Source organism: Temnothorax longispinosus, chromosome 2 (assembly GCF_030848805.1).
Source record: "Temnothorax longispinosus isolate EJ_2023e chromosome 2, Tlon_JGU_v1, whole genome shotgun sequence".
NCBI classification, from domain to species: Eukaryota; Metazoa; Arthropoda; class Insecta; order Hymenoptera; family Formicidae; genus Temnothorax; species Temnothorax longispinosus.
In genome coordinates, this window is record NC_092359.1 from 23874307 (window position 1) to 23900645 (window position 26339).

General features: G+C 41.6%; 2 protein-coding genes and 1 long non-coding RNA gene across 10 annotated transcripts in view; 2 read left to right on the plus strand and 1 right to left on the minus strand.

The window, feature by feature from the left end:
• Positions 1–26339, minus strand: part of M (zona pellucida domain-containing protein miniature) — a 308803-nt gene that overhangs the window by 156065 nt on the left and 126399 nt on the right. The gene's annotated exons all lie outside the window — the stretch shown is intronic.
• Sol1 overlaps positions 1–26339 on the plus strand; it is a 238388-nt gene that overhangs the window by 129926 nt on the left and 82123 nt on the right. The gene's annotated exons all lie outside the window — the stretch shown is intronic.
• LOC139825230 (uncharacterized) overlaps positions 18577–26339 on the plus strand; it is a 63353-nt gene continuing 55590 nt past the window's right edge. Inside the window, exons 1-2 of the long non-coding RNA XR_011735503.1 lie at positions 18577–19434; positions 20304–20560. This is a non-coding gene — a long non-coding RNA (uncharacterized lncRNA). The remainder of the gene's footprint in view (positions 19435–20303; positions 20561–26339) is intronic.

A 26339-nucleotide genomic window follows, 5' to 3' on the forward strand; every position in this document is an offset into this window, starting at 1 on the left:
TAACAGCGTGAGCGAATCTAGTCTTTCGCGCATCAATAGCGCGTGTCTTTTTGATATATGTTTTCTTTGCGACTTTTCGCGGGTGAAAGATAGAGGGATAGATTTAGCTTAATGATTAAAATACCTATTAATACAATTCACGTAAAATTGCACTGATAAAGGCGTTTACGCCACATTTATATGTTTAATGAACTGTGCATTAAATCGCTACGAGAGAAGTTTACCGAGCAGAGCTGTACGCCATTTGCTGTTGATAAAGACAAACGAGTTTTTCGATTTGCGAGTCTGGAATTGGTCGCGTAAGCGTAGTGGCTATTCAACACTCACCACATCGATCATATTTTTTTCAGTACAATTGTATAGTTGCTGATGACAAGTAAGTTTTCAGACAAGATAAAAATTTATTTATACGTATAATGAATGTTAAAACTTAAATATTCGACCTATTTAAACTGGCTAAACGATTCTCAAAATTATGATTATTATTATTCGATTATATTGTTAATTATCGTAATATAATTAATAAAGTATGTTAGAGCGCTACGTCGCTATCAATTATATATACATAATTGATTTGGAAAAGGGATTTAGAGACACTTGTCAATCATCGTAGGAGAAATCGTTGAGAAGGTAGACCCGTAAATAAATTTAGAAATGTAGAGACACCTCGCGGAATCGTGGTCATGGATTATTCTGACTAATGCCTCACTCGAGACTTAACCATTTTAAATATTACTATCAAAATGATTATTTTATACCGCCGTAGTCCCATCCGATGTGTGCTGGTAGTAGGTACGCGACATATTCCCGTATGTGTAGAGTGGCGACGAAGCCAGCGGACAATCAAAGGAACCCGTATTAATTTTTCAACCGCTCCGACCTTTGAAAAAGATTCTCTTGCGTTTGCGTCGAGGATTTAAAGAATTCTCTATGGACCGGCACGTTAAACAGTAAATAAATATTTCCTCCATTCGCGAGAGATAAAATTTGCGCGAATATTTGCTCAAAAAACAAATATTACGAGGACTCGAGTCGTACCGGTAAAAATATAGATTATGTCGTCTAGATATAATTTGATCATTTTAATTGGTGTTCTAAATACATATAGATAAATCGTATTTAGAATGTGTTTCATTTGTTGCAATTACGTTTAATATCTCTATTAATAAATGCCGCTGACCAATAAAAAAGTTTGGACAGATTAATGCAATCATAAAATCTGAGCTTTAGGGCGAAACTTTCCGAAGTAATAAAGTCGATATTGACTTCACAGTCCGCAGCAAATTTAGTTAATAATTTTTAATAGTACGCGCGCGCTATATCAGTGTTAATCTTGTTCTGAACTTTCTAATCTGCGGGGAAACGCCGAGAAGAAGCATCGGTTGTGTCTTCGAGCACTGATAAAGCGTGCAGCCGTCCACTTGGTTGCACCTACTACTCTATAGCAACTTCGCGGCCACTTCATCTAAGCGTTAGATTCAGCGTCAAGATGCGGTGCGAAGTTTCTCCTATTCTATAATGGATGTAATATATCGGAGCGCTTAATATTTATATTAAATGTGAACGCGCATCGCGCTCTCTTAAATTTAAATAGATATTTTCGACTTTCGAAAAATGTCCAACTCGAAGGGACTGCCTCCATCCCTCCGTCTGACGCGCGATAAAATATTTACGCTCACGCTACGCGATTTCTCGATCATGAAAAAATCAGACTCTCTCGCGGGTAACCGGCGGAGACGAACGGGAAGAAAGAGTTAGGAAGAAGACGAAGTAAAGGCTCTCCGGAGGCCCGAGGAAGCAAGGGTAGTAAGAAGCTCTCCGGAAGCCCGCGGATTTTACCGGCAGCTTTTTCCGCGAACGAATACATTTATTACAAGCGCTTGTATATATCCGCGAGTTATTGCCGCGTAATCTTCGTCTGCCTAAAGTTTGCGCTAAGGCTCGACGCTAACGTTCGCGTTTTTGCGGCGTTACCGCGGGAATGGTCCCGCAAAATAAAAGCCACCACCATGACGGTCGTAACAATTATCATTAGTTGCACTCGTAGCAGCTTCGACGCAAGAGGGTAAAGAGGGAGGGTAGCTTCACGGGGAGATGCAGCACAAAACGCGTTTGGTAGTTTCTTTCATCACAAAGTCGCTGTTCCGATAATTTCTCGGTATAAGAAACTACTGCGACATTAAAGCACAGTGAAAGTTCGATAATCAAAAAGCATCTCTTTTACCGCGGACGCTATATATTTGTCAAATAGTTTGAGGTACTCCACATTATATCGATTTAGCAATTTCTAGTGATGTATAACGAAAGTGATTCACACAGGGTGATGCACATGTGCATTATTACCTTATTACTACTATTACTTGTGATCATTCATGAATGGAAAATTAATGAAAATGAAGAAACTCGTTATATTTGCAAATTAAAAAATTCAATGTATAAAATATCATTGCATTTATAACGGAATTCTCACAATAGAGTTTTTATTGAAAGAAATATTATTATTATTTAAATTAAAATTATTATGTCCTATATTTTTTCGAAACTGCAATTACAATATCAAATTTAATTAATTTTACAATATATAAAATAATTTTTTAAATTTGGTTTATTGTGGTTGGAATAAAAATGTTAAATTGGTGTTAAATATATATATGCCTTTCTGTTAATGTATCCTTTTAAAAGATGAAAAAGATTCTTTACTCGTTGATATTTTTTCGTTTTTATTCAAAAAACATTAATTTGATTACCAAAGCAAAATAACTTTTGAAGCAGAACACGCGATCCCTATTATTTTCATCAGTCACAAGTTTTAATAAATATTTTTTAAGTATTAAAAAGAACCTTTAAATTTTCGTTAAATTCGAAAGATCGATTCAATTCTGGTCAAACAATCTATAGATGAAAGGAGATTGGCCATAGTTTCGGGACATCTTATATATCGTGACATTTTCTTTCAACCATTTGCTCTTTCAATTGTGTTCTCAAACGTAGAGTTTGGTCGTGATTTTATGATCACTATTTTAAGTTAAGAGGAAGAGGAATAAAAGTGTATCCCCGCCATTATAAAAGTTTGTAAAAACCGGATATTGCGAAGTTTAGTAAGGATGGCAAACAATGTTACGCAAACAGACACGATCCCCGCGCACTTTTATTAAACACAAACACATGCGTCAGTAATAAACATTCACAGTTTCTCAGTAATTGTGAGGATTAACATTGTCTATTACAAAACTATTTACAAAACTGTAAAATGTCTTACAATTAATAGAAACTTATTATTGAGAAATTTTATTGAATAATTTATTTATGTCTGCTCTCTCTCTCTCTCTCTCTCTCTCTCTCTCTCTGTATCCTAAATTAAAATATTCTTGATATATTTTACTTATAATACATTTCGATCGTAAGTCGTATTCTTGATTTTGCTTGATCTGATTTGAAGAGTAATTATTACGTAAATTATTGTTTGCGAGGACATCGACTAAACGTTACCGGTCAATGTACAACATGTATTAGCCCTTAAAGTCAGCTAGAGTATGACGGAAGGTAAGCGGAAACGTTCACGTGCACGGCATGGCTTCGAAAACGGAAGTTTGAGGGATGATAGGGTGTTCAGCCTCGACAATTTCGAGGAAGTTGTGACAGTTTGTCTACGTCACGCAGGTATCGAGGAAACTTAGCGGCACGAATAAGCTGTTTCACGTGCGTCCTCATCAGTTTTACCTTTCCAGCCGAGCGAAAAACTACAATGGCTAAACGAGCGTACTCAATATAAGAGCTTTCAAATCTGGATGCTACGCGAAACGCTTAAAGTATTTCTACATTACAACGAGCGTTTCGCTTCCAATATCTATTTTTTTTTAAGCGTAGGTTTTATCGTTCGAAATAAGCTGCGCTTCGAGAGCAGTTCCTCGCACAATCGTCCGCTTAACCTTTTACGACACGCTGAATAAAAGTGTCGAAAAAATTGTTTCCTACCGTGAATAATGTGTACAAACTACAAAGAAACATTAAAATAGCGGTAGACTGAAAAGAGTTAACCGACACCGTAAACTATCGGCAGGTTGGCTTTGTTTTTCGGTGCAGACCGCACCCGACCTGTCGGAGCGGAGACGAATTTTGGACCGATGCGATGCGCGATGCGGGGAGGCGGTCTGCTGTGATTGCTTCGACCGGAAGTACTTTCTGGGAGCGTAGAATGGATAACAGTCCAATAAAATCTAATTTAACCGGGGAGTACAAACTAGGGGATGATACATTTTGCGGTTGACTGACTCGAAGTTGCGGTGTAGCAGACGGAAAATAGAAACGGCGATGGAGTTGCCTGTACACATTACGTGCCGCTCTGTAGTTATACGTGTCCACACACGCACACGCATATCCCCAACATATGTGTGTGTGTGTGTGTATATATATATTATATATTTACGATACTCATGTATGTACACAAGCATCGCGTGTGTATGAGCGAGTGTATGGACGCCGTTGGATAGAAACGGTCGGCGGCGCGGCGCGGCGCGGCGACTGCAAGCCTCGTGGGAGCGCTAGCCGCTCGGATACGATTGTAATTGGCAAGCCCATATCCTCAACACGTAATATCCTCGCTCGCTATCCCGTTCCCCGATCCGAGGTTCATTAATTCCTATTTCCGCCCGTCTACGTCCTTTCTATGAACTCGAGACTTCTGTCGATCGGTTTAACGGCGTTTTCCGTCGAAGCTCAAAAATATGTTTGCCGTTTTTCCCGTCAGCCTTTCCCCCTCATTTTTATCCCGACTTTTCCCTTCCATCCTCGTCTCTCGCTCGCGCAGTACTGCACGTCGTGAAAACGTCGTAAATCCGTTCTCGATGTTATTTCTCAAATATCGCTTCCTCGGCTCGTGTGTACTTCTCCGTCGTGCACGTCAAAACACGGTAAAGTCGTAAACCATTTTCCGTCGCTTATTGGGCAGAGGACAGCGGAAGACTTGATCCGTTGAGCACTGGAACGTGAGAGCGATTCACGGTTAATCTGCAGGTGGATATGTAATATTTTACGTTTACGATATAGATGGACTCCTGATATGGCAATTTTCCACTTTCCATCCAATAAACTGGTACTAGTGAGGCATTTTATAACAAATTACTTGTTTCTTTATGTCGTTGTTTCGTGTCGTTAACAGCGTTACACATCGATTAGCAATAATTAACGCACAATTAACATTTTGCTTGCGGAGTCCGCTCATTTTGTACCATTTTCGTTTAGGGAAACCGACACACGGACGCAAGCATCCGCAACGTTGCGATAGGTATCGATCGTTAATTACGCCAAAATTAATTTATACTCGATATTACACGAAATCCTTGTTGTCCTTCACGAGGTCCCTTGTCGTCCGTAATACGTCATTAACACCGCGATATAGCTGAAATTCATTACTACGCGAAAGTTAAATTATTGCTGGGCCATAATTACTTCGTGGCACCTAAACTATGGATAGCAAAAGGATTACTCTAGGTCCCTGCCGACCTAGTTATAGCAAGACTGTGGTATAATACTTAATCTTCCTTAATGTTTTTAATTACTCCACTATAATAATACCTGTGATCCAACAAGTTATTAAAGCTGAAGATAATCTTTAGGTTTTATAAAGCCTATATATATCTTGTCAGATAACCCTTAAAAATTAGCTATCTGGTCTGTGAAGATACATTGACCTAACGTTAAATAACATTGACCATCGAGACCTAGATTGACGTAAAATAGACAATCCATAAGCAACGCCGTGTAACGCCGTGTAACGCGATCGATGAAGAGGCGTCGCAGCGTCGCACCATGTTCGCGCCGTGTGGTGTGTTCTAAACGGAAGTGGCCCTGCAGTGGTTGCTAATTCACACGCTGCTCTTTACTAATTCGACGCGGAGAGGTAATTCGTTGCGCGCCAGCACACGGCGAAGTACGATGAGGTAGGTTCGGTCAACGATCCTATTTTCGTCGAAGCTAACGCCGGGAATTGCGAGAGTCGGACCTCCTCGGTCATAAGACTTTCATGACTTAGGGGAAACACGCGTGCGCTTCCATAACGTATAGGACGGTGGATTGTGGGCTCTCCCTTCCTTCGTCGAGTCGCGTGCTTACCCTATACCACCCTATACAGCCATGCATAACGTTTTGCATCCGCGGAAACGCGCACGCTTAGACCCATGGGAAGAGACGTCCCGGAAGAGATGTAGAGGACGCACGGAGGATCTCGCTAGCTGTCGCGCAACGAGCGGGGAAAAAGGAGGAAGAGAGGCTAAGGTATAGGGAAAAGCGTAGCCTTAACAAGAAGGCAAAATAGAGTTATCGCAGGGCGTGGATGTAGAGAGGAACTTGAAGTAGGTTACGAGGAAGTGACTACTCGTCGTGCGCTCGAGGTACTTACGTTTGCCAACGTATTCAAGTTACTGAAACAAGAAATATTTCTCTCTCGCATACGGACATAACGAAGGCCATTGAAATCTCTCTATGTATCACAGTTCCACACGGTGTTTGTACATAATTGTCTGCGCTATATATTTGAATCGCAGAACAGTTCTATTATGGTCCTCTCTAATTATGTAACGCTTCGCGAGATACATAATTGGAGAGAAAGAAGTTGTATTAATAAAAGTAAATAAATTATGATAAGGTAAAATAAGAAAAGCGCACGCCCTACGAAACGTGAATCAGTTGTGCGTCTTACCGGTATCGATCGGTTCTTTTAAATAATGTAGAGAGCTTTAAGGGAAGTCAAATTACGCAAAAGTACATGATGAAAATATTGGCCGCATTAGATAGTGGTCGAGCGAGACTTATTGCGTGCACCATGGGCGGAATCGCGAGTAGGTAGGTAGGTTGGTTTACTTTGAGAATGACGCGCGCATTCATCTTGCACGCGAAAGAAAAGCCACGGTCGTTCGGCTCATGGGGGGTAGGTACTTGCAAAAAGTCTTGATTCTGGCATCCATGATTACGTGAACTGGAGCATCACGGAAAGTTTCTCTCTGGACCCTAGCCACGGATATTTACCCGAGTGTTCACTCGAGTGTCGCCGCTTAACTTAAACTGGCCGACCGCTAAGTAGCCCCGAATTAACGCTAATGGATATCGCGCTATGAAGTACTACCACCGATAAAATTATAAAGTTTTCCGGAGATGGCCGGCGAGGTGGAAGGGGGACGGAAGAGTAGGAAAGTTTACTGAGCAACGAAAGGTCCGAGAAGTGTAAAGAGGGAGACTTATAAATTTTCTGGACGGCAAGGAGAGAACGACATTGCAACTACGGCATCGCGTTGGTCTACACTCGGCTACGCGACCTCCAGAGATTTGAAGAATAGGAGCGCAGCACGGCTCGATGAGTACATCGGGAACGCGACTGTGATATATGTATACGCTTGGTGCCTGCAAATGCGGCGCGGGTGAACCGAGAAGAGCGAGGCGAGGCGACGCGACGCGACGCGACGCGACACAACGCGGAGAAGGAGTGGCGAACGAAGAATCGCGCGGATGCGACGAAGGGAAGTTTCGGTCTGCGTTAAGTGGTAAAGGGTGGTGATTCCGCGCACGAGGCAGAGGCAGAGAGGCAGAGAGGCGGAGAAATGGAAGGGGATTATGGGCCGCGATGGCTCGACGTGTCACCCAGTTGAAAATTATGATTCTTCATTTAACGCCGTGGCGCACTCTCGTTTCTTGCGGCACTTTTAAGACTCTAGATCTGCGTTTACGGGATGTCTGCCGTATGTTGTTGTTTTACATGACATGATTTACCAAAGACGCCTATAACGTATTACGTAGGAGTGAAAATGAAGAATTTAATTACATGAAAAAATCTTTTTAAAAAAATTGAAACGGAAGATGAATAATCGTTTTTTTGTATTTGATGTACAAATTAGTAAAAAAATTATTATAAATATAATTATAATTAGATGACAAGAATATTCTAAAAGGTAATTGAACAAATAAGAAATGGAAAGGATGGGCCATCGCGTCAGTATAAGAGAGTGTAACAGAGTTTTGCAAAGAAGTGATATCTGAAGCTTGTAACAATGAGGCGAGGTAGAAACAACAGGGATTATAACGGGGCTTATAACAGGGCGACGTGCAAGCTGAATGAAAATTATAACCTCTCGTTTAACATCAGAACGTTTTCACATCTCTATCGTCTTTAAAGCTTATAACCTGGAGTTTATCGTCAGTGCTCTTTCCCGCAAGACAATTCGATGTATGCTTGATATACTTTATAGCAGAAAGAGGTACAACTACAGTATATTATATGTATAATACCTATACCATTATATCCTAAGGGTGTAAAACGCATCTTTTTTTTTTAATTGACCCCTCTACATATTTTATATAACTGATCTCGATAATTAAATAATTAAGCATCCTGTATTTTAACGGCAGAAAATTCACTTTTATTCTAAAAAGATGACTAATTTAACGGAACGTATATATATATATATATATATATAAGCTCTTGAGAATTTTATAAATATAAAATAAAATAACAGAATATATAAATGAAGCGCTTTGAAGCGGATAATCGGATAATGATTTCCGCTTGACTAGCATTTGAAAGCTCGACACTTATTCAAATTTCACAGAGGATTCACCAATGTAGTTGCGTTTGTTAATGATCACTGGACATGCTAAAAAGGACCGCACAAACCGATCGAATTCCTGGATCGTGTTGCCAAGACTACTTAGTGAGAAACTATGTGCCAGACTATATCGTTGCATTTTCTACTTACGCGAAGATATCACGGTTTTATGACGCAACGATAGCCATAAAACTGCCCCGCTCGTGGCTATGCTCGACACGAAAAATATGTAACCACCTTTAAAATAAAAATTCCGAAATTGTCTTTTTTTCTTTATATTTTTTTACTGAATCGAAAAAAAAGCAAAATTGCAACATACAACGTTGTTGCAGTAAACGATAATGAAATGTAGAAAGATTTCATTCTGTGCTGGGGGGACAGATTAATCAATAATTATATGCGTGAATATTCGGTATATATGCGTGCAATACAACATACTGCATGCCTATATAACCTATGTAAAGCATATTTCACAAATATTTCAGTCTAGCCAGGCCACTCCTGACCTTTTCTTCTTTGTATTTTCGCTTGTGAGGCAGGGTATGACGGAAGTATATACCATCTGCCGTCGATACAAGTTCGTCAGGAAATGTCTCTCGATCGCAGAGAGTAGAATATGTAAACAGTATATTGTGTGAATGTTATATAAAGCTCAAACTCACAAAAGTTATAAAAATATTCCCGAAAAAATTAGGCCATGTTAAGATATGTATACTGAAAATAATATATATTTACTGAATAATTTATGAAAGATAATACACCTCAATAACTTATTTTTAAACTAAATTTCGTACATTTTGTTTATGTTTAGTTATTTACAACGATAATTTTGTTTTACATAAAGAAATGAAAATATTACCTAATAAAAGGAACCGTGTAAGATTATGTAATATGGTAACGTATGGCAACATATGATAACATACAATACCTGAACATGTCATCAATAAATAATTGATTAACCGATTAAGTGATCGATATATCAGAATTTAATACATACATAAATCAAACATATCGGATAAAAACATATCGCATTGCTTTTATATTTTATTAAATAAATATTTCCATCTCCATGCGTGTATTCGGTACACGTTATGTAAATATAGAAAGCTTCTCTTATAAATAGAAACATATTTTGTATCATCAAAAAAATCCGTTCACTTCTTCTTTTGCGAGCCGATCGTAAACGCGAGTAACGATTCGATCTATTAGCTCTCGCACGCAAGGAATAAAGTGTGCGCAGGTGTTCCTAGCGAAGCGTGAAAAGGGTATTTTCGCTAATTGCCGCGGCTTGGATAAAATAGATGCGTCCATTACCCGTTTACCGGACCAAAGTACTTCTGGTTACGCTTCTCTGCCGCATCCGGATCAATTGATACGGTGGATGACGGTCTAACGGGAGTCATGCGTACGTTTATAGTCGCGAGATGCGCGCGGGCGCGAACGCATTTTTGCTGTCGCGCAAAGAAACATTAATTTGCATGCCAGCGGCAGGAAATTGCATCTACTCGACATTATTGAACGTGCGACACGGGGCACGCGTAACGCGTTCGATCGGGTTTTCCCGTGTTGCATTCACGAGACGGTCAATACCTACCCCACTGCGATCTATATTTTGTATTATTCTATAACATCAAAAGGATAGCACGCGGTTAATATAAGTGCGCGAGCATCATTGCTCTATCAAGCGACGATTTTTCTCTCAAAGGTACTCACCTCTAGTCTTTTTCTAGAGGAGTTCGTACTTCTAGAAAATACAATCGGTGTGTGTCAGGTCCACGAAGGACAAAGTTCGTCACTTTATGTGCTGTTTGAAAGTGGAGTAAAGTACGTCTCCGTACTCCTCTCCTTTCCCCTTTCATTTTGCACGTTCCAATCAGCTCGATACTTTCGAAAGAGGATACAACAAGGAGGAAAAGCGAATGAAAGCGGAGTAGTGGGTTTGATATGATCCGTCGCAATATCTTATGTTAGACACGACCTGGCGAGAAATGTTTGATCATTTTTAATCGCGAAAAGTGCGTCATCTATATTTGATTATAATATCAATATTAATTAAAATTTATCTTGCGTTTTTACGCGCGCATAATTTTAAAATATATGTGAACATATAAAAGTTAATGATCACTCTATAATTATGTGCGACTAAAGTAATAAAGTATAGAATTACATAGATGCAAATTAAGTAGTACATCTGACAGTTGAAATCTTGTTTCATATCTTGAGAAATATATTATCTCATAAAGGATTTTCTTTTAACTTTCCCTTAAGTAGACAATTGTTGAGTTTTCTTTTTATAAAGAAGAAAGCACAGGAGAGAGATCAAGATGCCGCGTCAAAATGTCTCGAAGCGTAATTTTAAAGAGGCATGCGCATTCGAAAGTCAACAACCTTTAAACCAAATCTCCATTCATTCTTTACTTTGGAGATCGACAGGCAATTTTTCCCATTAATCCATCGATAACTACGTCTCGTTATTATTCCTCCGCGACGGAACCGCGCGACTTCGTTTCCCTTTAGAAATGACTTTCCGACGTGTCCGTCGTCGTCGGTATTGCTGGTAAGAAGGAAGGTGTCAAACACTCCGTCGCGTTTAACGACAAGACTCTCTGACGGTCGCGAACACGATAATTGCCATTCGGCAATCAACGTTCGGCCGAGTTGATTAAATTCCTGGCAAATTCTCTTCTCGCGCATTAAGCGGCTTAAAACGCAAATGCCGCGCCTGGAAATTACTATCCGCGATAGAACCACAGAGGAGAACCGGCGTGGAATTTGCAGGCTTCGTGCTGATGGTAGTTCGTGTGAAAAAGCATCCTTTTTTCTTGGATACCAGCGTTCGCCCTAGCGTCAGTATCAGTGGAAGAAATTGAAACCGACCTGTCGCGACACGCTGAATATAAAACATCGTTCGGATATACACAGTACACACACGATCTATAATCGGATTTCATATTGGAAGATATAAATGGTTACATAGCGGTGTTGCGTATGATTAATTAACGCTTTACGCACTTTAATCGTAAGTCGTAAATGGATGATGATGGAACGAAGGGATCACTATAAGCATGTAAGTTCAAAACTTGTAAAGTAAGAATACAGAATGATAAAATTATCGTTATATTTATTTTACAATAGTTGTTCGAGGAACATCTTATCAGAAATCATAACATTGCTTCTCAATTACTAGATGTTTGTTCTTTTATTTGCTAAGAAGTTTGTGGTAGAGTGCTCTTTATTGTTAAAAAAAATTAATATAATAATATTGGTGTTGAATAGTTATGTTAAATCGTAGCATATATAGGCAAACAGGTGCGAGTTACTGTTCCGACTCAGTCATAGCATTATACGAAGTTAATCCTCTGACGTAATTAGAGTCCTTTCAAGTTCCTGCTGTCACCTTATTGCTTCGCGGTAGACAAAGCCCGTGTTATGCGGCCAAGCATAGTTCGTGGACGTGTGTGCCCACTGGCACACTAGGAAACCACCTCTGGAGACACAACATGCTGACGCTTAATCTTTCCTTCTTGTCTCTAATACTTCTTTCAAGTAGTGCTTTCCACATCAGGACCTCGAAATTGCGTTCTCGCTTTTGAAGTACGAGCTCCGTCGCGTAAACTATTGGCACTTTCAAAGGAATGCTATTATCTGTCGATGTTAAAATACATGTAAGTATCGACTGCGAAAGAAAATTGAGTTTGGAGTTTGTTGAAATATTTACAGATATTTAAACGTCCCTAGTCCCTATAGCTTTCGAAAAAAGCTTTCGATAAAAAGGAATTATCTTCTGTGCCCTTTAAATCTTTCCACGGTGATTTTCTCAGTCACCCTGAGGCAATTTGAAATTGAAAGCAATCGCGACTCCTACGTTTCTGAAAGCACGACAAAAGTTGATAGTTCTATTAGAAGAAAGTTTGGTGTAAATGGCCAAGCGCTCTTCCAATTATCTTTTGCCTCTTCTTTTCGTCCATGTGAAAATTTCGTTTGTTGCGTTCACCGAACGTTCAAGTTTGATCGAGATTCGTCGATATAACGGTAATTCAAATTGACGATGGTAACTCGAAATTAGCCGAGCACTAACGACCGACCGCACAAGCTTCACGCAGCGAGCGCTCGGTTGTGGCGCGCGACGTGGAGCCCAGGATGGTTGCTCCGAAATAGTTGTTGCAACTACATTACCTCGTTAGGCCAGCCGATAGTGGGATGATGTGCGGAACCATTATACATGTATACACGTCGTTGATATTAACGGGTACTTAGCGAGAGCGCATATCCTTCGTATTGCTGCCTATCGATACGTACCCACCTGGCGGATACCGGATAATAAATTACGTTGCGATTATTATAACATTAAATGATTTCAATTAAGCACTCGAGTTTGAAATATTTGATTGAAAAGAATTCGCTCCAAGCTTGCGAAAAGACACGTTCTCCAAGTTTATCACGTTATTCGTGAAATACCCTATATTTCACCAACATCCTCTTCTGCTCCGTTAGCTGAATCGTTACCCCCGGCGCGGCGCGGCGCGGCGCGGCGACCGCACCAGTCTCTCTTCGTCTTTCTTCGTCTTAGCTCGCTCATCGATACCGTTCCTCTCTGGCTGTATCTTTCGATCGTTCGTCTCTCGTCCTCGCTTATTTGCCGTCTCTTCCACTCGCACGTATACTTGCGAGGCATGCCAACAGGCGCCCATTCACTACCCCCAACTTTTACTTCCGTTTTATTCTCTACGCTTAAAGAATATTTCCCGCGATAAAGAGATCGGGTTATAGAGCACAAAGGCGGGAAGCTTTCATTCTGTTTGTTCCGGGGCGCCTCGGAAGAGACCGCAACGTGAGCTGTATACGTATCCTTGGACGTTTTTTTCGTCCTTGCTTCCCATCCTCGTCGTTATCCTCTTTCTTGGCAAATTGGTGCAGACCGGTGCCTCTCACGTCCTCTTTGCCAGCCAATTATAGGTAATCCGACATTTAATGAGAGAGCGTCGAAGGGATTCTTTTTGTGCGAGAGAGTGCGCTGAGCTACGATTTAGTTACTTTCTACAACACTTCTTGCGCGACGCTTCTCCACGCTTCTCCATGCTTCTCCACGCTTTTCTTCGCGTATAGTCGGATCGATAAAGATCACCGAGAGAGAAAGAGAGAGAAAGAGAGAAAGAAGAGAAGCTTGATGGTTCACGGACCTCTGAGCCTGATAATAATATGCGGCCGATTCGAGAACTACCCGCGGAAAAAGTTTCTCGTCATCGTAGCGACTATTCAAATTATTTCCGTTTCAAGAAAGAAAAAGTTCGAGCCTCGATGGTTTTCATGGTTGCCATTCAATCCCGCGAGCCTCTTTGGCCAAGGATATGAGAGTGGGAACTTTAGCCTCCGCTTTTGACGCCTGAGCGGGGTGAAAAACAATAATTTCCAGCACGGAACGTTTCCACGGGCATTTTCTATTTTATGATCATTCATCTTGTAGAAGTAAGCTAATTTTCACCAAAGATAAAGATCTTGGGGGAGATAATTGATGTTTATCAAAGATTCTACAAGTTGCAGACAGGAATATTGAAATGATTTATTAAATATTTCATCGTACTTCTGACTACTTGCTATCTTCCAGTCGAAAATCCAATAACCGGTAATATTGTTCTACATGGAATACAAACAACATATTTTATTCTTCTCTCGCTAATGCTTATTTATCCTTCGACCTATTTCCTCAGAGCCGTTTGGAATAACGTAGTTCAACATCGATAATGTCTTCCTGCGCGAATGCAGAGAACCATATCCGTGTTTCCCAATGCGTCCGACGATGCATCTGTGAGAATAGTTGTGGGATTTAATACGGAGCATTATATGTATTATTAGCAATGTACACGGGATAAACTGCAAATCCAATTAACTAAAAGTATAACTGTAATTAGGTTTTTTTATATACAATTGTTAAAGGATAAAAGATACGATTTTAAAAAGCGAACGCATTATATATAATATGTTCTGATAAAATCGATAGAGCGATGATATAATTGATTGTGTAGCGTAAACCAAAATATTTACATCGTTATAAACAATTGAGAAGGTACGGTTTGATGCTGCTTGAGTTATAATAATAACTGACAGATCTACGACGAACGTTTGTAGATATATTGTCGATTATCTGGCGAGGACAGAGGATTGCCTCGAAATTGTGATCGGCGTGAATGACACTGGGAACGACGCGCGAAACGCTTCTCGATTCGATTTAGCGGAAACGCTCGATCGATCACGGGCGGAACGTTAATTTTTTTTCACGTAATGGTTTAATGGAACGCTTTTTGGCGTTGTCGCGCGCGCATAACAATAATGCATGAATAGTGTAATCAATCATTTTTTCCTGCGTGACGCGACCGTATCGGGGACCGGGCACTATCAATCGTGACAAATTCGATGTACCGTGTACACGGGCCGAACGATTCGCCGGCCGTGGCTAATCGAATTTATTATACACCCTGTTTGAAAACAGCCAAACGAAGTTCGAATGCGAGCGTATCGCCGGCCACCACGATCGCTACCCGTTCGCTGTCGTTCGCCGCCGTTCGCCGTTCAGCGTACATTCGCGCTCTCATCAGCGGCCGACCGGCCGACCGACCGACCGACCGACCGACCGATCGACCGGCCGACCGATCGATCAGCAATCGATTTAGCATAGCCGGTCAGCTACACGGGTCCACTCGTGATGCCGGAAGCAAATTATAACGGACGGTCGCTAGAGCTCTGTGTCAAGAGCCTCTGTTGAAGGAACGCACGCAATTGTAAGCCAGATCGATCGTCGCCGGTAGCACGCCGAAAGGTAACGCGACGAAGTACAACAATTTAGCTTTAATGGAAACGCGATATGACGTCGGTATCAATATACTTATCTATTTTCATCTTTTTTGAGGGGTGGGAGGAAGGAAGAAAACGCGCGAAATCGAGTCTCGCAATATTGGATCTTCATCGAAGAGCTGTATGCAAATTGAGTTTCGTGAAACGCATTCGGCATTATGGCGAGTTACAGCGAAAATTGAGTTTACGTTCAAAGGCTGATCTAAGTTCAAGCGTAAACTATTTGCCGAGTGGCAATGACGGCACCGTATTTCCTACTAAAAGAGCACATCTTCGCGTTACGTAGAAATACATCTATCCACGTAGAATGGAAACTGGTCGGCTTTTGTAGCGAATGCGTCGTTAACACTGGCCGGAATATCAAAATGCATCGCGACTTACTCTCTCGAGTCGTGTACAAAGCAAAATCCTTTAAGACCCGACGTTATTATGCTACTAGAAATTCATAGTATCTTACGTTTATATTTTATGTTCCATCGCATCTTATCTGCATCCGAAAGAAGTTAACGCTCGAATCCTTCGGGGAACCTCGTTTCCGTAAGAAGCGATAATGGAAGCAGAAAGCAGACTATCTGATTCATTTCGCGAGAAATTTAAAAGCAGGTCGGGTCTTGGTGCAATTTTTCCACGTCTCAAAGGAACACGCGTGAGTGAAAAGTTTTGCGAAAACTCCAATGGACCTCTCGTCCTTTTTCCCTCCCTAGTTTATTTATTTTTCTCTACGGCTCTTACGCGCCATTTGCACCAAAACCTAAATCAACCGCGGTCATTTTGGCAAAAAGGTTCGTATTTCACAATCTCGCGGTTGGTTATCGCCGAAAGACATCGTAAACATACACACAGTGTACTGGACGGCCTACGCGTGTTATATCGACCGGTATCCAGGAACGCGGCCACGTCGCGCGAGCGATCTCGATTTATGGCCAATCCGAGCATCCGCGGGACGTTGAATTTATCACAGCGTACTCCGTGATCACGTCTCGCGTGGTGCCTTCAGTCTTTGATCTGGTTACAGAATCCGTATGGAACGTTGAGAGAAATGAAAGACGAGCAAGCGCAATAAATTATCCAGTGCGGCCCGGCCCGGCCCGAATCCACCGGTATTTAATTAACGCTATCTATTGGCCGTTTACGTTACATTTGTTACTATTCTTGAAAGAAGCGAGGTTTCTGCCGTCTTTACGTCGTGATCGTGACTCACGAAAAGATTTTGTTAAGACAAAGACATTCGCCAACGGGAGTCGTTGTTTTAGAAGGTGACAGGGAGGTCGAGGACCTGCCCGCGTCTACCAGTAAAAATCTAAAGTCATCGAGCTCACGCGACGTAAATGGTTTTGTGCTGGCGGATGGCTTTGTCGAGCGAAATCTCGGTCATGTTGTTCGATAGTCCAAAGTACTCGGTTGCTCGAACGAGAAACGTACATAGTCCACTCGTTTGAAGAGAAGAACATGGCCCTTTGTTCACATCCTCTCTCAAGTCCTCTCTGAAGAATCGTTTAACAATACATTACGTCATTAATGACTGAAAATAAATGATATTTCTTTATTAAACGAGCGCAAATTGAGTTAATAATCTTGACGCTACGACGATATATGACGTGCACGCGACTCAGCCTGCAGCCATCGCAAAATTTTGTGTTTGCGTTATATAATCGAGATTTTTAATTCTTCCTGTTTGCGAATAAGTAATCGTAGAATATTTTTGAAAGCGGAAAATTAGCTATTTACGTTCTCTTGTTGATTTGCAACGAAGAACTCGGTACATTCCTACTTTTTATCGATCGTATCGAGAAGAAAGAGATTCCAGTGACACAGCGATACGTGCTGTCCCGTGTCTCAGAAAATTTTGGCGAGTTCCAAGGTTGTAAAAGCTGTCCGTAATGCATAAAATACGAAAGCATAAATCGATCTTCACGCTCGCGTGACAAAATGATCCGAGAACGATGTTATCGAGTCACGTTTCCACTCGAATCTTCTTTGAGAGTTTTCTTGCTGAGCAGGCAACGAGTGCAGTACAACTGAGATATAGGAATCCGGAATTCTCTATAGTGACGGTGATGGAAAACATCCAGTATGTAAAGAGATCCATTTTATTTACAGCATGCAAGATGTCTAAGACTTACCGCATTGCCTCTCTAGTGACGGACTCTAACAAATTCCGTATTCGATTTTAGGATATTATACGGAAAACGCGTGTGAAAAATCAAATTATTTAATCGGGTTGAACATACGAGAGGAATCTCTTAATGATTTTTGTAGTATGTTGCGAAATTTATAAATGTAGAGCACAAAAACAGTTAAGTCGATTAGGCGAGAAATCCTTCCGCTCTTCGCGATATATATGTTATTCGATCATGCAGCACATGCCGCCTCACCTATCAAAGCCCACGACAAACGATCAAGGATTCGAGTCACCAGGTCGCTAGTTCGCACACTGCACACGTTTCCAGAATCCCGATCACTTGACCAACTGAATTTATCGAGTGTCCAGTTACTACCTACGTATGTTCCTTCTACTTCCAGATATGTAAAAACAAATTAAATAATGATGATTGTTTTAATGTCAAAATTTTTATGATATCCAAATAACGCGTGATTGAACAATTATCTAAATACACCGAATGATTGTAAGATTAAAACTGAGATTAAAAAAATTGTGTGTATGTACAATAGTTATCGATTTAAACTGAAAAAGCTGGAATTATCCATCGCAGATTTTAAATTATCAGGCTCTCATGAAGGCCGTAATGGCATGGAGAATATGACGATTTTCTATATTTCTGATTTATTACGTAGAATATATATAGGGAATTTAAACAGCGCACAGTTATCCGATAGTACCGAGTATATATTACGATATCGGACGGAAAAGATATGGATATTATTCTCATCGACGTCATTATAAAAACAATATTCACGTCCGTTAATAACGTTATTAATTATTTCGATACCGTCTCGTGCATATGTTATATGTATTATGTATATTTTTCTCGATGGTGGAACGCGAAAATCCTTTTGTATTAAATTAATCGTATAAACACCAATAATACCTGAAATATGATTATCGTATTTATGGGAGTGCAAATCTTGATATTTTTCTCGCACATCTACATTGGTTTATTACTCACTAAGTAAGAAGTTCAGCAATATTCATTCGCAAGAATTTCTAATGTTATAAATAAAATTATCATGAGTAATATGTACCTAATATTTTCACTTTTTCTGAAATACAAGTTTTAATTAAAAGTAATATATTTTAAAATCAATAATAATGGGCGTGCTAGGGCCAAAATAATCGTGTATAAAAAACACGATATTAGTTCCTACCATTCTGAAGAATGCAATCGCACAGGACGAGAGGCCGAGCACTCGGTTTGTATCTCGGTCAGCTACAGAAATCTGGAATTATCGAGGAGGCGCGGGAGGAAGGGTAACGAGAGGAGAGAGAGAGAGAGAGAGAGAGGGGGGTGGATATTGCACTCTCGAGGTAAGTCAGGGGCGGTGGTCTCGGTCACAGGGGAAAGGGGGTTAGCGCACGGCAAGGGGTGCTGCCCGCGGTAGCGGGAGAACGGGCATTTAGGAGGGAGAGAGGGAAGGAGTGTACGTGTATTATGGAGAAACGTTGGAGTTGGAGGGCGCAGTCTCGGCTTGCACGCCGGGCATTCGCGTTCGCGCGCCGCATGTTCGTCGCTCAGTTTCGGTCCAGACGGAATTGCACGCGCATACATCTGCACTCGTACTCGTAGTCAGTGCTGGATATACATAAGCGCATACATACACGTATACACGTACAAGCGTACACATATACGTACATATATTATATATAACGCGTATCGACACCCCCGCTGTTCGCCGTCGGTCATCGGTTCGGGGTCCGGGGTCCGGTCAGCTGCCCGAAGTTCGGAAGGTTCGCCGATTAGCACGAGGAGTGAATCCAAGAGTAACGATTTTCGCTCGTTATCGTGAAGCGGAAAAGACTCGTGACTTTCTTGTTGGTTCCATAGATTTTTCTTCACGGAATCCGCGTACTTACATTACATTTTTCCCAAACTAATTCCAACGCACGAATTCTTAGCGCAATTACGGAATTTATTGATAAATCATATTCCAAACATTTTCATTACTAATTAAAATATTTAATATCAATAGATTCAACATTTCGGATTTTCGATCTCGTATTTTTCCCCCCTCACCGTCCGACGTCCGTGCGTCTGCAGCAGCGAATCGTAATAAGAGGTACAATCGACCAAGAACTTGTACGATTGCTCCTCTTTGCCGGGTGCCCGCAGGGGAGCTCTATTCTTTCCTTCTATCTATTACTTTCCTACCCTGAGGAACGTTGACTTTATTAAGGGTTCCGCAGGTCGATCGGGTTCGTGGCTAGGTTGCGTATACAAGACCCTCGTCACCGTGTAGTCAAAGTCTAAATAACACCTGACCAGGAAGTCCGGTCTAAGTGCTGACTACTTGTATCATCGACGAGCTAATTTATTCGAGCGCAGATTTATTCGTAAGATCAGATTTAACGAAAACATACTCGATGATCTGATTAGTTTCTGAAAAACTTGTTTACGCGAAAAAGAAACGTAAAAGGAAAGTACCTTTGAAAGTACCTAATTCGATTCGACAAAATATATCATTAATCTCGTAGGGATTCGCTCTTTCTGATATTTGACGGAGCGATATTTCCTTCAACGCAGTCAAAGAATTTAATTATACCAACTTTGACGGGCGACAATTCGACTTAGTAGCTTCCGCGTTCATCCTGTTGCCATTTGATCATACCTACTACCTACTCGAAAGCAATGTATACTCTTGTAACATGCGCACTCGTTATAATAGCCTCTTAAATTCGTACAGATGATCGACACTGAGGTTACATATCTTCATCGCCCTTCGCGCCTGCCAGAACGTCAAACCTCCGAATGGTAGAAGCGCGACGCGTTCTGTAAGACACACAGGCACAAAGAGAACAGTAACAAAGCACACCTCTCGGTGTTGACATAATATCTACGGTAAAGTGATAATGATGTTGCTGCGTACATTTTGGTGGCTGGTTTGTACCTCCTCTGTGACACTCGGGGTGCAGCGTGCGAAAGAACTCGGTGACGGCAAAGGTAAGCTATAGAAACGTTTCGGACGTTTATCCTCTTTTTTCCCCTTGCATTGCATGCGTCTCTAGATCCGCGCGCGTTCTTTCTCCAGTACGAGTACGTACGAGGCGGCGAGGTAAGGTAGGCGAACGAGAAATCATTCCTTGATCACGCGTAGAAGATGCAACGCGGTATATAATTCGGGCTAGTAATAGACTACAATTATTGCAGTCACGTTCTAGGAATATGTCTCGAGGTACCGGGGACGAGAGGATACGCGTTGGCAGGAACAGGGAGAGTCCGTGGGACACTGGGGACAGAGTTACGAGTTCCGACCGCGCGGAATTTGCACTTTATTAAAACGAGTCGCGCAAACAGAACCGCAGCAGAACCGGAGCGGGGAATTATATTCGCGTTAAACCCGTTGCGGTTGATTGTACCGCGTTCCGTAATTGCATTCAGGACTTTGCCGTGTAAGGAAACGATAATCACAATAACGTTCGAGTCCATTTGCCCGGCCGCAAAAGGGATCGTAGTAGGTACGTAGCCTACGTATATACAATCCGTCTCGGATTTTCTCCGATTTCTGGCCGGATGGCAAAATCTCTTCAAATTCCATCCACCGTGGATTCGACAATCGCTGTAACGACAATCGCTGCAATCGATCGGCGAACCGATTCTTAGACCACATTCCGACATTTCTTTTTGTACGTTGTACTGCGCTACTGCGCTAGTCCTAGTGCAGTCGAGCTTGCAAGCACAGGTATCGCCGAATACACGCGCGGGCGATGGTGCTGTTTATCGAGCGTGAAATTTGGACTCACAGTGGACTATTATGGCCGGGCCGCGTTTATGAGGTTTACGAAACACGTCCCGGCCGGTCCTTGTTCAGGGCGCGTAAGAGCCGGTAGTCTGTCATTCTGTTCGTTACGCGATTAAATTGTACGCCAAGATGATTAAACAGCCGTCCACATAGTAACCCCTGCACCAATGTCTTATCCAAACATCTCTCACAACGGAAGTGTTCACTTTTGCAACGTGTGCGCTGTCACGGTATTCAAATCAATTAAAATGAAAAGTAACTACGCGCGCGCAATGGTTTTATATAAATGTGAAACCTTTGGGATGCGAAGTAATATTGAAAAAAAAAGTGATATTATCCTTTTTACATCGCTGAAATATCATAAACGCTAAAGTATCAGTATATAGTTGCATGCACAATGAATTCGTATTTTATCTCATTGCCAGAGAATAATTATTAATTTAATTTGACTCTAATTGCTGATGAAATCACGGTATTGCGGAATACGGCTTAAAATATCTATCTTTCGAACGAATAATTGTATTTTGCGAAAGAAGGACACAATGCATGTCCTTTAGATTTAATTAATGTCTGTTGAACCGTACGATAAATTGGATAATTTAATGTGATCGGACTACAAGCGCGTTTTTGAAAGAATTATACTCGAAACGTGTGTAACGTGTATCGTGTATCGTGTGTAAACGGCTTTAATAGCAATATTACAGGTATCAATACCCCGGTTTATTAACAACGTTAATTTTACGGTATAAAGAATGTCGTTAATCGGACCATAATTAATCTCGTAATCGGATTACTCTTGGTTAAACGCGTTTCGTTAGGACGATCGTAGTCGCGCGATTCACACAAGTCGTTATTGTGTGCCAGATGCATATACGGATAAACATACTAGAAAGGCGAACGGCGTGTACAACAAGCTGTTACAGAACGCTAATATACCGTGCACGCGCGCATCTAACTGCTCGCGCTACTCTAATTACAACATTTATCGTTACAACGGGACACTAAACGTTACTATTAATTATGGCACTAAAGTACCACTTAGTTACCGCCATTAGGCGAGCGTTGTGTGCCGGAAGTTAAGCTTAGCCCGACTTTGCAGCTCCTACGATCGAAAGCTCGAGTCTTTTAATCAACTCCCCGCACGGAAGAGTATTCCAATTGTCGCAAAGCGTGCCGCGTCAATTGCCCGTCGTCCCGTCAATCGTATCGTATTGCGACTCGAGAAACATGCAATTCTGATGGTACAATAAATACAAATCCTGTCTGACCGTGAAAGTATTTCCCATAGTGGACAACGGTGGATACGATATTATCTTGTGCGCGCGACTACGATGCGACGCGACGGGATGCGACGCGACGGGAGCAGACTCAACGGAAGCAATTTTCCGCTAATCCATTTCAGGGTCGCGAAACACGCCTAATCGACTGTATACCCATAGCCGTTCAATCGTAGCTATAACTTTTAATCTAACGACTTTTTCCACTCACGGATAATTGCCATTTAAATTGAGGCAGCACCGGGAATACTCGACGAAGGGATCAATACGACGGGGAGTCTCGTTCGCGAGTGATCCGTGCAAGACAGGGAACGTCGTCGTGTACACTCCGTAAGCCGTCTTAAGCCGATTTAAGCTCGGTTAGGGTCGAGCGATATTTCTTCGCGAGATGAAATTGAAATGAGCGGTGGTAGTAGGAGGACGTAGCTAAATGAAATACCCGTCAAAGTGAACACCGGACAATAGGTACTGAAATCAGGCTGACAATGAGTTTACGCATTGTCTGGCGAAACTCATTTTCACGAATCTGATGTATAAGATAGCGCGAATTTTATTCTACTTTATTTGCAAGAGAAACGCGTCGAGAAAACTTTTCACCTGAACATGCGAGCGTTACAACCGTAATCTTGGAGAGCTCTTTACACGAGTAGTGGCAAACTCGCGCGGGAAACGCCGTCGTGAATCGCGAAAAGCGCGAGAGATTGCGTCGTGTTCTCCGTTATTTAGCGTTCGCCGCTCGACAGAATTTCCTGGATGGTTTGTGTCATGCAAATACGTATCCGTAAGGCGCCATTTCGACACGGCGACGCTTCTTATTACGGACTGCGGTGATGGTATCCTTTTTCAATTCGCACACCGGAAGATGTATCATAGGAAGGGCACAAAATTGGAATCTCGCGAGTTTCCTTGGTGACACGGCGCGGCGCGACGCGTCCCGCGGGTTTCCGCTCGTTTTCACGCCGCGTGACTTTGCGTGCCGCAAGGACCAACTCCTGCGTCTTCAATTTTCCTCAGCGCGTGCCAAAACGTAATTTCAACTTGAGGCTCGATTGCTCCGGAGTATATTATTAAAAATATAATTTGTCGTTTGACACAATCAACGCGATACGATACAAAAAACTAATATTCGCTACTCGCTTTTGACGAATCAGAATTCCGAATTATCGGACCATTGGAATAATCCCTAATGAGATCAGTTAAATTTTAGAGAGCGCGCATAATGCATAATAATTTTATTCGTTATAAGCGAGTTGATAATGACAATCTATGAATAATAACGATGCTAATGAGTTGCAGCTATGATGTATAATACGTTATAAACTCTTGCGTTATTTTGCGCTTTAAAATATACCGCAATTAAATCGATAATGTTTGTATTACAAAATATACACTATTTAAGAGAGTTACAAAGTAATAGATATATTTAAAATAGTAAATTTAAAATAGAAAATTTTATTATATATCCAAACCAATATCTCATGCAAAATCATGCGGAACGTTCCACGCTGTAATCTATACACTTGTCTCGAATGATCAAGATCCATTCTACCTTCTACCACATTTATATCGTTATAACTAATGTAATGGCGAAATCATCGAAAGAGATACCTATACGTATACGCGTCACTTACTTCCATCGGCCGTACCATGAAATTCCAGAGAATCACATGCCTCGCTTCGCACAGAGATATTCGTAAGCAGAATGCGATGTGATGATAGTGCAGCAGTTAGCGATGCCAACGAGCGCACTGTGACAGCACGCGCTCGCAGCTACTTCCATGACTTCCGGCGCCCGCAAAGCGCATCCCGACTATCTTGTTTCTGGGCGTTCCTTGGTACATATTCTCATTATCTTGGCATATACATGCCGTATACGTATATGTGTACAGGCTGTTGCAAATCGTGCAACCTTTTGGCCATAAATTCTTCGACAAAAAAAAACTTAAATCGGTATCATATCTCGATATAACCTTTGTTTTTATTGTAATTTTAAAAGTTTATGCAAAGTTAATTTGGAGATTATTAATATGACGACTTTGAAACGATCGCTAGCCTTCTTGGTTCGGATTGTACTATCTGTAGGTGAAAGGTTACGAGAGAGGAACGTCCCGGACATCTTGCGCATATATATGTATGTAGACCCTACACGTGTATATACGTACTTACAAACAATGTTCAAGAGCGCAGGGATGAAACCACAAGAACAATATAGTTGCCACATGAATAACGTTGATAAGCATCCGGTCTATGGTCTCTTTTCATTTGATATCCGCGAATAAGAAAGAGAGAGCGCGCGATTAGATAATTCTATCGAGCTATCGGAATCATTACGTTAAAGACTTGATGACTCGGACAAAAATAATATAGTGTCATTACTTTCTTTGGCTCAGAAACAAGTTAAGGAGTTGGTCTCCCGGAGAGTTTTGTTGGTTGCCAAGTCTTGGCAAATTTTTACTGGAAGTCACTGCCAAAGCCAAGCACAAAGTTTTTGGAGTGTGAAACGAGAGCGAAAGTGTTTCGAGTTTTACTCCGATATTCGTCGAAGCGAAAAATACACGCCACGAATGCCAGCCATTACTTTCCGTTTAATTGAGACTCGGTGTAATGACGCGCGTTCGTATCGCTCAAAACATTTGCTCTCCTTCTTTTCGCTCCCGTTTAATTCCTACGAATAGCTGAGTCAACTTCCGTGATAATCGCTGCGGCGGAAAGGAGTCGCAGTTAAAAACAACTTTAATTATTTTAATAGAGAGATGACAAGAGTTGTTTTAGTTCATACGAGTTCGTTAGTGAATTTAGAGTCATGAGTACACCAAGAGACCCGCGCCCGTTACAAAGCATATTCTGAACGAATCAAAACTTTCGTTCCATGAAATGAATATTTTTTTACTAATAAAAATGGAAGTGCACGCGCGCGCCGAAACTAACTTCTATAATATTCCAACTTTGACTTCATTTTATTTCGTCGTAAGTACTTTTTTATGCGTCACTTGTCTAATTGGATCTCATCCAGCAGAGCTATGTGCTTTCGGATGTGACCGACGCCGACGCTCACGGTAATCCTATACGGATTCGCGATCGTGCCGCGCGGATGGAAATTGTGCCCACTAAATTTGTCGGTGGGACATGCGCGGGAAGCGAGTTTTTCGCTGACAAAGTCGAAATACATTTACCTTTGACCACTTGCATGCGTCGTTGATCGCGAACGATATCGAGTCAGCTTTTCGAGGACTAAAGTCCAGGTTTTTACTTTAGCGGCGGCCTCCCTCATTCCTCGCATAAGTCGGTCAGTATCCTCATCGATATCGGGACGAAGAATTACGAGAGGAAGAATTACGGGAGGAAGGAAATGCGCGCGCGGCGCGGGGTAGATAGTAGATATAAATCGAAAGTTTATCCGATATCGTTGGCGAAAATCTTTAGCTCGTTGGGGATGCATCTCAGTGATACATTTCTCGCGCGGACACGAAAGAGAATCTCATATAAACGTGCTCGGACAGTATTTGCACTCATATAGATGTATTCATCGCTTTCCCGCGGCGTAAAGATGAGCGCGCGACTCGGAACGTAAAAGCGACGCGACGGCATAAATTGCTCCGATATCGGGGCGCTAGTTACTTGATACCTCCACCGAGTCATCGGCCACGATCCGATGAGAGGTCACGTACGAATCTTCATTTACACCTTCGTAATCGGAATAATC